The 12,250-nt window shown below is 42.8% G+C and overlaps 1 long non-coding RNA gene across 1 annotated transcript in view; it reads left to right on the top strand.

The window, feature by feature from the left end:
- LOC114553108 (uncharacterized) overlaps positions 1-12,250 on the top strand; it is a 31,048-nt gene that overhangs the window by 15,488 nt on the left and 3,310 nt on the right. The window lies entirely within an intron of this gene.

Below are 12,250 nucleotides of genomic sequence, written 5' to 3'. Positions count from 1 at the left end.
AAATCTTATCACACCTACTCGGAGCCCAAAGCTGTGACTCCTTCACAATTTGACTGATGAGTTAGAATCTCGCAGACAAACTCTACGAGCAGTAGCAACAATTATGCAATTACTTATTTGTAAACAAAGTTGCTCTAAGAACAAAGAAGTGAAATTGAATACAGGGCAAAAAACAAGTGAATGAATAAAATTAAGAAAATGAGACAAAATATAGAAAATGCAGAAAATTAGAACTACGAGGTAGAGCAAATCATTTGGGCGTACACAGCAATTAGACTGCACAATGAAAACACTGAAACGGTATTTTAACTGCATCGTTGCACAATTATGCAACTCTCTGGCACTTTAATTTCTCTTTTTATTGCTGTGAATATTGCATTTTGGATAATATTTTCATTGTAGGTTTCTTGAGGTTATGAATTGCTTGTCAGACCTTCCTATTGTCTTATCTATGTTTTGTATACGGCAGGGATCTTCAACAGGGGGTCCGGGACTCCTAGAAGGGTCCTCAGAGTCAATGCAGGGGGGCCTCCAAATTGTTAATTTTTGAAAGTTTTTAGAAAAATATAAAAGTCTTAACATGAATCCAACATATTATTAGCAAATATAAATCCTCAGTGATGACAAGCTTACTGGTCTATAGTCACTTAGATCCACAGATACACTTCATCCTGAGGATTCACTCTGCCACATGTATGAATAATTTTAAAGAGCTCATATTATGCTCATTTTCAGGTTCATACTTGTTTTTAAAGGTTATATCAGAATAGGTTTACATGGTTTAATTTTCAAAAAACACCATATTTTTGTTGCACTGCACATTGCTGTGAGTAATATTGCTTTTAAAATGAAATAAATTAGTCCAAGGATGTTTCAAAAGGTTTAATGACAAAATAAACAAATGACGAAATACTTAACCACATGCAATAACTAAAATAATACTATTACTACTTCTACTGGGTCATTCCTGTTATGCGGCAAGTTCCTGTCTCCAGGAATTACTTCCTCATACATTTTCTTACAGTGTGTCAAATGTTTACAACAAATGGCTTTAATCATAGATTAAGGTCCCCTTTATAACATAAACACAGAAGAATGCACTTTTTCTTAAAACTTTACTCAGCTTTTTTTGGGTACATGAGCTTGGTTTTACCACGTCCCCCTGCACAATGTTATCAAGAACTGTAAGCTATAAAATAACAAAATACTCAGAATACTATTGAAATATTTTATAGGCCATGTTAAACTCTGATCTTATGGAATATATAAGGAAGAACTAGATGTTTTCTTATTTACCATTACCATCATTTACTGTGTGTCCCTGAAGTCATTTTCTTCCCTGTTGGTTAGTTTCTCACCTTCCAAAAAAGTCTACAATTCCATAAATTACATTACATACATTTCAGGAAGTGAATAATAATCCAAATAATAGAAAGAATGGTCTTAATTTAGTTTATTACAAACATTTAAAGCATTTTAAATGTAAATGAAAACTACTGCTGCTGGATTTGTATATAAAATAGTATTTTTTTGCAGTGTTTAAACATATGGATTCTACATGACTTTCTTAATAAAATGGTGTCATAAAAGGGATTTATTTGTAATACTCATTTCATTTCTGTCTCAATTTACAAAACAAACAGTCGCTGAGTCCTTTTTATTTCTTCTTGTAATCGGGAAGGAAGTTCTTCCATTTCATGTTCTGCAAACAGAGAAAAGGACAGCGAGTTAAATGATATATTGTTGCTCTCAATGACATCAACAACTCTTATTCTTTCTGAGTAGGTTGTTCTCATGAACCATTCGTTCAACAGGACAGTTGGGTTTAGGAAAAGAAGAACGGGACAGTTGGGTTTAGATAAAGAAGAACGGGACAGTTGGGTTTAGGTAAAGAACGGGACAGTTGGGTTTAGGTAAAGAAGAACGGGACAGTTGGGTTTAGATAAAGAAGAACGGGACAGTTGGGTTTAGGTAAAGAAGAACGGGACAGTTGGGTTTAGATAAAGAAGAACGGGACAGTTGGGTTTAGGTAAAGAACGGGACAGTTGGGTTTAGGTAAAGAAGAACGGGACAGTTGGGTTTAGATAAAGAAGAACGGGACAGTTGGGTTTAGGTAAAGAACGGGACAGTTGGGTTTAGGTAAAGAAGAACGGGACAGTTGGGTTTAGGAAAAGAAGAACGGGACAGTTGGGTTTAGGAAAAGAGTGGGTGAAAGTCCTGTGTTGTTTGACCCATCCACCCCCCCAACAACCTCCCTGGGCGGATTTTCGCCCTTTCATACGACTCGCTACCGCAGTCGCTCTTAATGCTACGTCCTCTTCAAACCCCGTGTAGCTGCTGCTCTCCCCAGGCCGTTCTACAAACGCTGAAGGGCGCTTTTCTCGTCGCTTTTGACGCTGACAGCCACTGTCCAAACGTCCGTATTTTACGAGTTCGGAGTGGGAACGGGTTGATGCACCACATTGATTTCTGCTTTATAAGAACACTGCGGACCATGTTGGGAGGGGGTCGGGGTGGATGTTTGGGTCATAAAAAACAACGCTTTCAAGCCAGGGAGCGGAGTTTGCTTCCCGGCCCAAACAAAAAACTTTCACCCAGGAAACGTGTTCAGTCCTTGGGAGTGTTTAATCCAAACCGTGATTTATTTTTTTCCTGAACTTAACTAGTGGTTAGTGGTGAGTGTTACCGCCTGACGCTCACTTTTTTGGCTCAATGGATGCACATTCCTGGGATAAAGCCTCACATCCAGCATCTCTAACGCACCGGATGTCTTCCCCTCTCTCTTTCTCTCTCTCTCTCTCTCTCCGCTATCGGGGCTTAGCGCCGTCCAGGACAGTTGGGATTTGTCTAACCCTTGTGTTGTCCTCGGGTCAAATTTGACCAGTTTTCAACGTTTTTTTTTTACATCAGAAATATGGGTTTCTTTGAACATGCCCAAATATAACATGGATGCATGGATGTACGCTGTATGGAACCCATACAACGTTCGTTGCAGGTAAAATTAATGATTACATTCATTGAATTTTGGGTGTTTCATTAAATTTTTATAACGTGAAAAACATGTTTAAATGGTTTTAAAACAGTATCCTGACTAAACTTTGACATAAACCAATCTGTGATGGGTGGCGATGGCGCAGTGGATATAACCCATACCTTTGGTGTGGGGGATCCGGGTTCGATTTCCCCTGTGTTACATCAACCAATGTGTCCCTGAGCAAGACCCTTAATCCCTAGTTGCTCCAGAGGTGTGTGACCTCCGATATATAGCAATTGTAAGTTGCTTTGGATAGAAAGCGTCAGCTAAATGACATGTAATGGGATCCTCTCAACATCCTTTGATCTTAACTATTAGTCAAAATAATTCATAATTTGAAAAAGTGACAAAAACGTTTAAAAAAGTGTCAAAAGCACCAAAAATGTCACTTCAATATCACTTTTGACTTGGATGGACAACAAGTTCATGGTCAAAGGAAAAAGGACATAAGGGTTAAAAAAGTACAAACAAGCCCAGAGTGTTTTTCGTCCAATCACAGAATAGATAAGAAGCCAGACCATAGTCCAGCGCTGGCTGACACAGGTCTGGCAATGAGAGGCTAAACTCAATTGCAACGGCCCCTGAAAGCACCGTTATCTGGCGACGCCCTGTACCCGGCTAACAATCACCTTTTGTTGGCTAAACTCTACTACCAACTGCTGCTGATACGACCGACAGCTCACCGAGCTCCACAGCCGGCGTCACGTGACCAGCCAGCGGTCGCCTAATTTTGTAGGATATCATACGAATTGGTGTGCATTAGGGTGGGGGAAAAAATCTAATCGCGCATATATCATGATTTTTTTTTTTGCGACAATTTTTAAAAATCGGCTATTTTTCCCAGAATCTATATTTTCTATTCATTTTTTCACCAATGATTCACTTAAATATTTTCTGTTTATACGGTACCGCGGACGGCGACTACATCATAAAGACTGAAAGCAGAAAATGCAGAAAGTACATGTTATGTTCTTCTTGACAAAGTAAATAAATGTCTGACTTCAGAAATGTCTCATGATACGTTGTCTCTAGAAATGTATTTATTAATCATCTTTTGGTTTTGTTAAAGAAGGAAAAGAAAATCGCAATACTCTCGAATCGCAGTACTTCTACAATCGCAATACATGAAAATCGCAAAACAAATCCAATCGGCACCCATGTATCGTAAAAGAATCCAATCAGGACAAAAGCATATCGTCCCAACCCTATAGCGCGTTCCATTTGTACTCGGAAGTTGGATTTTCTGAGGTCAAAGTGGGAAACCCGCCCACTGACCTCGGCTTTCTGAGCTCGGCGCTCGGACAACATGGATGCCCCGTGCATCAACCGTTGTGAAAGCTGTAGTAACATACAGTTATTAGCACTTCTGTGTTATTTGTGTCTCAGTCGTTCACAAAGTCCTGTCCAACTTCTATTTGTGGACATGTTGCTACGCTGTTTGTATGCACAATAGGGCTGCCACCTCTTACTGTTCGACTGACCGACTAATCGGTCGTTTTGGTTTTAGTCGATTAGTCATTTTTTATGCTTATTCATGCTTAATTACTCATTTCCAAGAAACTTATAAGCACATTTATGGTAAACACAAGATTTAAAGTGGTGCTTTTGCAGGATTAATTGTAGAGAAACTCAGTTTTACAGATGGTTAATTAACTACATTTATATTGTGCTTTTCTAGTCTTAACCACCTCTCAAAGCACACAGCTCTGTCAATTAAATCAACTAATCGATTAGTCGACAAAATCGTATAAGTGTTTGTCGACTAAGAATTTCTTTAGTTGAGGACAGCCCTAATGCACAATAACTGCGTAATGCGTTGTTAACTACTGGTATTGCTAACAATGGCTAACCTGGCTAGAGCTAACCCACAATGAAAAATCCGATTTGTATGGAACGCATTCAATGACGTCATTCCCAGCTCCGGCTTCCGAGTTCCGAGGTAAATGGAAAGCACTACTAGTGTGCATACATTTCTGTACTATATCGTACCCGTTCATGAGAATGTGTTTCAGGTTCCGACTTACATTTTTCCCCCAGGTTGATTTGGACTTCTCGCTCTTTACATCCTCCAGCGACTCGTACATGTTGCCCTGGACGACCGCAGCCTCCCCGGGGATCTGTTCGTAGGTGTTATCGGGCAGCCCAGCGGGTGTCGGTCTCTGGGGAACCTCGGCATACATGCCGTCCCCCCGCTGAGCTGATCTCCCTCCGGGCGCATCCGCAGTGTGGTACAGCGGGTTGGACTTCAACATTTCCACGTCACCACCCTGCTGTTCTAACCAGGAGCCGCTCGGCCGCGGACTGTCCCTGGGGTCGTGGAGGGAGTAGGTGTGACAGGTGACCCTCTTCGGAGGAGTGGGTGAATAAGATGTTGGTGTTATGAAAGGGGGAGTACCGAGCTGGTTCGAGTACTCGTCATCCTCTTCCTCCATGTTGCTGTTGTTGAGTCTTGGGAGAGATCTGCTTCTACTCTCCATCTGTGTGTGCTCCGAGTATGTGATCCCCGGTGGACAAAGATCACCTGGATAGCTCGTGTCAGTGGTGTTAAATGAGTCCCTGTCAGACATTAGTGCTGTGTTTGTGTTTCCTCTGAGTCTCTGCGATCTGTTTTGGTCGGTTTGGGCTTCACTCGGATGTGATGTTGTTTCGGGCAAAGACCCACTCAGGGAGAAGCCCAGAGGAATGCCTCTCTTTGGTACTGGAGGAACAACCTGAAAGACAGGATACCAGAACAGTGAGAATATGGATGACAAAAGCAATCTCTCCTCATGGTCCATTTGTAGCAATCGTATCACATGATCTTCCTCAGCAGATGGATCACGTTCTGCATTTTAAAGGATGTTCTTATTGTGAACAAGCAAAAACACCAATGCTCAATACTGTTTGACTTCCCTACACAGTCGTCGTTCTCCGCTCCAAGCCCATTGGTTCCTACTGAAAAACATTGGTCAATTAATTTGTGCAACTGTGTGACTTTGGTAAATCCTAACCCTTTGAAACACCAAAGTCACACAATATCACAGACTATCTAGGAGGCACTAGACCAGCAACTCCCGTGTTCTGCAAGGTAAGGTTTTTTTCAAAGGAGTCTGGTGGCTTTGAAGGGAGCAGAGATAACGGCGTCAGTTCCCCGTTGGAAAGGGCAAAAATGACAGCAAGGTGAAGCGCTGAAAATATTCGAAATATAGCGTGCACTTAAAATGATATAGATGTTTTTAGGTGTTTAAGGACATAGCTTAACTTCTGTGTAGGTACTCCTGCCTGCTTCTCCAAACTGGGGGCGTGCCGACCGCCATCTACTGTAGCTAACACACTCTTGCTCAGTGCTGCCGGAAATTCTTCCGGGTATCTCTCTTTTTGGCCGGATATCCGTTACATTCCGCTTTGGCTTTGGTTGGTATTTTAAACTCTGGTGGGTTTCTGAGGACTATGGTTAACTGTTCCTCAGATCTCTGAAGGGTAAATCCAGACAGCTAGCTAGACTATCTGTCCAATTTTCTGTTGCACGACTAAAACAACTTTTTAAGGTGGCTCTGTCTGACACCTAGCGCCATCCAAGACGATTGTGATTGGTTTAATGAAAGGCCAGTTAACCAGAGCACATTTTTTCTCCCATCCTGGAATGTTTCGTGGACTAGCCAGACCCTCCTTCACAGCTCTGTGGAGGAAGGTCTGGCAATGTGAGACTAATAACACACTTACTATGTAGAAGTAGCTCATACAACCACACAAACATCTGAACTCTCCCTTTAACACACTAGTTTGTGTATGACTGCTCTACTCAGAGTATTTATGTTACTATTTTATTTGACTGTTATGCACGACTTAAAAAAGTCATACTTAAATCAAATCAGGTTGATTTGTTTTAGTAATCGTCTGGCAGGACTCAGTGTTTCCTGTTTTTAATGCAAATGACTGCCCGGCAAAAATATAATCTCTCCCATATGACGCAAGCTGACCACTGAACACTTAGATAAAAATCTATATTTAGAATTCACATGGAATCTTTAACCTTTTTATTGACCTATTTATTCAGTTGGGTCTGGTGTGTGTGGTTTGGATGTGACTCTCTTTGTATCTGTGTGATGTCAATGTACGAAGATTTTCATAAACCCTCAAATCAAATCTGCAAGTGTTGTTTTGACTTTGAGCGAAGACAATATTAAGTAAGTAAAATCTAAAATGCAGAACCTTTATTTGTAAGAGCGTAGATTCTACAGTGTTGTATTACTACGGGTGTTCTAGTACTCGAGATCGGTCTTGGTCTCGAGACCACTTTTAAAGGTCTCGGTTTCAAGTGTGGATCTTTTAGATCAATTCGAGAAGTGTCTATGGTTAGCCTTTTCCACGTTTTATCGTGTCATGCAGTTTGGGACTCGCATTGGTCTCGGTCTTGTCTCGGCCTTGATACTCACTGGTCTTAGTGATGACTTGGTCTCGGTTTTGGGTGGTCTCAGTCTATATCGACGACGCTTCATTATGGGATTGTTCAGGTGCCGGCGGATGTCCGTCACCTTCACCTTTCTTTGTGTTGGCGCTCTAAACTCCAGTGGATTACTGAGGACTATGGTTAACTGCTCCTCAGATGTCTGCAGGGTAAATCCAGACAGCTAGCTAGACTATCTGTCCACTCTGAGTTTTCTGTTTCCCGACTAAAACAAAATTTGAACGTACACATGTTCCACCAAAACAAGTTCCTTCCCAAGACTATTTTGCAGCAACACTGTTGCTGGGTCCGGCAGTTAGCCCCATCCAAGATGATTGTGATTGGTTTAAAGAAATGCCAATAAACCAGAGCACGTTTTGCTCCCATCCCGGGATGCTGTGTGGACTAGCCAGACCTCCTGATTACTACTTTTACTTATTTAAGGAAAAGATCTGAGTACTTCTTCCACCTCTGCAAAGGTGTCAGGCATTCCTACACCTTAGACTAAATACAACCTTTTGATGAAGAACAGAATTGTAAAAGTGTCTCCGTGTGAAGCAGAATTCTCCAACAGACATGCATGCATAATTGATTAGTTCTCATTTCCGTCATACCTGTGAGAGGGACATTGCGTCTACAGACACTGCTCCCGTCAGCTTTCTGCTTTTGGATTTAGCTGGCAGTGCAGGTGGCTGAGCTGCAGGAGAGTCATTTTGCTGCTTAATCGTTTGATTGTTGCCAGGGGCGCTGTGATGATCAGGTTTTTGGTCCCAGAGAGTCCGCAGAGCTTGGACACTCACCCCAGACTTCTGTTTGGCGTTGTAATTAACCACATCATACAGCTCACCTGTGTTTACCTGAAAAGAACCACCGGAGTTATTGTCTCTTTACACAAGTGAGACATGCAAATGATGCAGGCACCAGTCAAATTAAACCAGTGGTGCAGTATGGTGCAGTATGGTTCTCAGATTGTTGAAGTGGAGCAAAACAGTGTATTTTGTTTTATGTCTGATTTAACCTGTTAAAAATGTAACCTACTGTCATTAAAATGACAGAACTGTGTTACATTAGAGTACATGTGTCAAAATCAAGCCCTGCGGGCCGAACCCGGCCCCTTGTAGATTTTGATCCGGCCCGCATATCAGTTTAGGTTCACAATAAATGTTGGCTTGTGCGCCAAATCAAAAAGACGTGACATTTTTTTTTCTTGATTTGCTAAATTCTATGATGGCTTAGGAACTTTTTTTGCTGACTTTTGATGGGCTTTATGTCGAAAACAATGCGACAAGTGTCCAAAAAAGTGTCAAAAGTTTCCAAAAACATCGTCAAAAGTGTAAAAAAAAGGAACAAGAATGATGAAAAAAGTGCTAAAAATGTCGGAAAAAATAACAAATAAAAAAACCCTGACTAAAACATCGCCGAAAGTTACAAAAACAATGAAAAACGCAACATACAGTAAGAAGATATTTTACTTTTTCAATTAAATAAAAGCATGTCAATAACCTCTACATGTCGGACCCTTGATGGTGATTCTCTTTTTCTAGTGTGGCCCTTAGTGAACTTCAGTTTGACACTTACCATACTGTTTCTACCCTCTTATAGGCCTACCACCCACAGGGTAATATAAATTAGCACCCCTAGTGGTAAACCAGAGAGTGTCACAGTTTGGTTTTGGCACAAAAACTAATTAGTTTAGAAAAATTTTGTGTTTTGGGCTAAAATCAGACACTACTTTACTTCCAGTAATGCACAGGACACAGAACGTGACTAAACTCTGTTTGTTCCATCCATCCATCCATCTTCGTCGGCTTATCGGGTGTCGGGTCGCAGGGGGAGCAGCTCCAGCAGGGGACCCCAAACTACCCTTTCCCGAGCCACATTAACCAGCTCTGACTGGGGGATCCCGAGGCGTTCCCAGGCCAGGTTGGAGATATAATCCCTCCACCTAGTCCTGGGTCTTCCCCGAGGCCTCCTCCCAGCTGGACGTGCCCGGAACACCTCCCTAGGGAGGCGCCCAGGGGGCATCCTTACCAGATGCCCGAACCACCTCAACTGGCTCTTTTCGACGCGGCTCTACTCCGAGCTCCTCACGGATGATTGAGCTTCTCACCCTATCTCTAAGGGAGACGCCAGCCACCCTCCTGAGGAAACCCATTTCAGCCACTTGTACCCTGGATCTCGTTCTTTCGGTCATGACCCAGCCTTCATGACCATAGGTGAGGGTAGGAACGAAAACTGACCGGTAGATCGAGAGCTTTGCCTTCTGGCTCAGCTCTCTTTTCGTCACAGTGGTGGGATAAATTGAATGTAATACCGCACGCGCTGCGCCGATTCTCCGACCAATCTCCCGCTCCATTGTCCCCTCACTCGCGAACAAGACCCCAAGGTACTTGAACTCCTTCACTTCTGTTTGTTCCGTAAAGTAAAAAATAAAACTTGACTCGAACCTTCCTGGGTGAAAGTCTTTTTTTTACCTATCCACAACAAGACTGTATTATAACCTTACTTCCTGCTTTGCTCCCGTCATAACTACTACAGCCACTAGAAGGTGCCGTCACCATAAACGTAAATATGAGTCGTAATTGCTGCTTTAGTGATGGGAAAACCAACTCTTTTATGGGAGTCGGTTCAACCGGATGGTTGTTGGTTGGCCTACCGAGTTAACAGATTTGGTTACCGGTTCGCGTGCCCTCGGCGGCTGGGGTGATCGCGTTTAACTTTACATAACTATCAAGATAACATTACGTGTATTTGTATGATATAGGCATAATACTTTCCCCTTGGTAATGTAGCATATGAATTTCCATGAACACAATTCTAAAATGCACGAGACATAAAGGCTTCTGCTATCGGTTGATAACTCAAACTTGCCGAGAACCTAGACACCCGTTGGAATATAGACTCACACAGTACCCTCGGTTACGGTCCTTACGGTCTCGTTCAGTAGCCTGGTGCACGGTCTCCTCGTGACAGCCTAGCCTAGCTACCACGTAGCAACATTCACTTCTCTAACATTTAACTTAACATAACTACCAAAATAACATGACGTGTATTTGTATGTGATGTACTGTACTTCCCCATCGATAATGTGTGAATTGCCGTGAACACAATCCTCTAAGATGCACCAGAAACTAGGCTCGGTTAATAACTCAAACTTGCCGAGAACCAAGACACCGCTTGATTACATTAGAGTCGAGCGGCCGGCCGGTTGCACGGTTACATTAGACTCGAGCGGGTCGGCCGGTTGCACGGTTACATTAGACTCGAGCGGGTCGGCCGGTTGCACGCTTACATTAGACTCGAGCGGGCCGGCCGGTTGCACGGTTACATTCGGTCTCTTTCGGTTTAGGGTCTAGGTAGCTCATTTCCTGATTGATTCTACCACCACCACTTCAGTCCAGTGGAGGCGCTAATGGGCTATTACTACACAGTAGCAGAAGAATACCAGCTACACAACGGCCAACCATTGGCATCTATATAATGCCAACGGCACGAATGAAGTAAAAGAAAAAAACAGGAGTGAGTCGGTTCATTGACGTATGGCACTCAGTATGGCTCAGTGACACGAGTCGGGTTAATTAACCGGCTCTTCGGTCAGTTTGTCAACACTATGCTGCTTGAACAAAGAACTTATTTAATCATTTTTTCGGGGAAGGACAGTCTCTATGGTTATCAAACTTTAGTACAAATGCAATCAAGCGCTGTTTCAGGCAACAAAAGCAGCTACGAAAGTAAATGATCTGCCTTCAATTATTTCATGGCGACAGATTAAAAAGTCATTTTTCAAAATCCTTTTGTAAGCATCGTCTCTAGTCTTTGTAGCAAGAGACTACAGCCATGCTAGCAGACTCTTGCTAGCCTCACATACTTTTGAAGCTGTTCTTAGACACAGAGGTGCTTTTAAAGCTAATGCTAGCGTCACCATGCTAACATGCTCACATTCAATGGCAATGTACTGCTGGTGGAACAACAAGCATTGTCTTGAGTGGCTGCGATTGTTTTCCGGCAGCCGCGGCGCCACCGGAAAGCAGCGCAGACGCAGGGGTCAGAATGCTGTTGAGTTTTGCGACTTCATTTACTGGATAGTTGAAAATGTTGTGGTGCTGGTGGCGTCATAAACATTAGGTACAGTAACTACCAAAATCGTTCCTTGATCGCAATCCTCTTGCATTTTCATAGTAATCGGTTGAACAGTTGTTTCAGTCTGAACAAAAGTGGTGGACTGAGTGACAGACAGACAGATACATTTACTATAAATTTCATTTAAAGTCTAAAGGTTGGGCGCCTAGGTACCTCACCTGGTAGAGCACGCACCCATATGCAGAGCCTTGGTCCTTGACGCTGTGACCGCGGGTTCGGTTCCGACCTGCACCCTTTGCTGCATGTCATTTCCCCGTTCTCTCCCATTGCATGTCTAAGCTCTCCTGTCAAAAATAAAGGCCTAAAAATGGCACCAACAAAAGTTTAAAGGTCCTTGCATGCTGAATCCGAAATTTTCGTATGCGTTTTTTCATATCCGTCTTCCTAAAAAATGTTTGCGCACAGAAACCTTGCACACTGAGTCTGATGCGTATTGATTAATCTGATGCAAAAACTGCCTCTCTCCCCTTCTCCCTCATTTCATCCCTTGCTTCTCTCTGTTGACAGTTTACCTCTCTCTCTGTCCTCTCTGTTTGCGTCTTCTTGCGTTTGGCACCGCAAGGTTAGCCTGGTTCTACTAGACTCTGGTCCATTAGCCTGGTCCTACCAGACTCTGGTCCATTTCATTTGTCCAGAGAGTCTGGCCACTC

The sequence above is a fragment of the Perca flavescens genome, chromosome 1 (genome assembly GCF_004354835.1).
Source record: "Perca flavescens isolate YP-PL-M2 chromosome 1, PFLA_1.0, whole genome shotgun sequence".
Taxonomy (NCBI): Eukaryota; Metazoa; Chordata; class Actinopteri; order Perciformes; family Percidae; genus Perca; species Perca flavescens.
The sequence above is the reverse complement of the archived record's forward strand: the minus strand, read 5'-3'. Positions and strand labels throughout refer to the sequence as shown.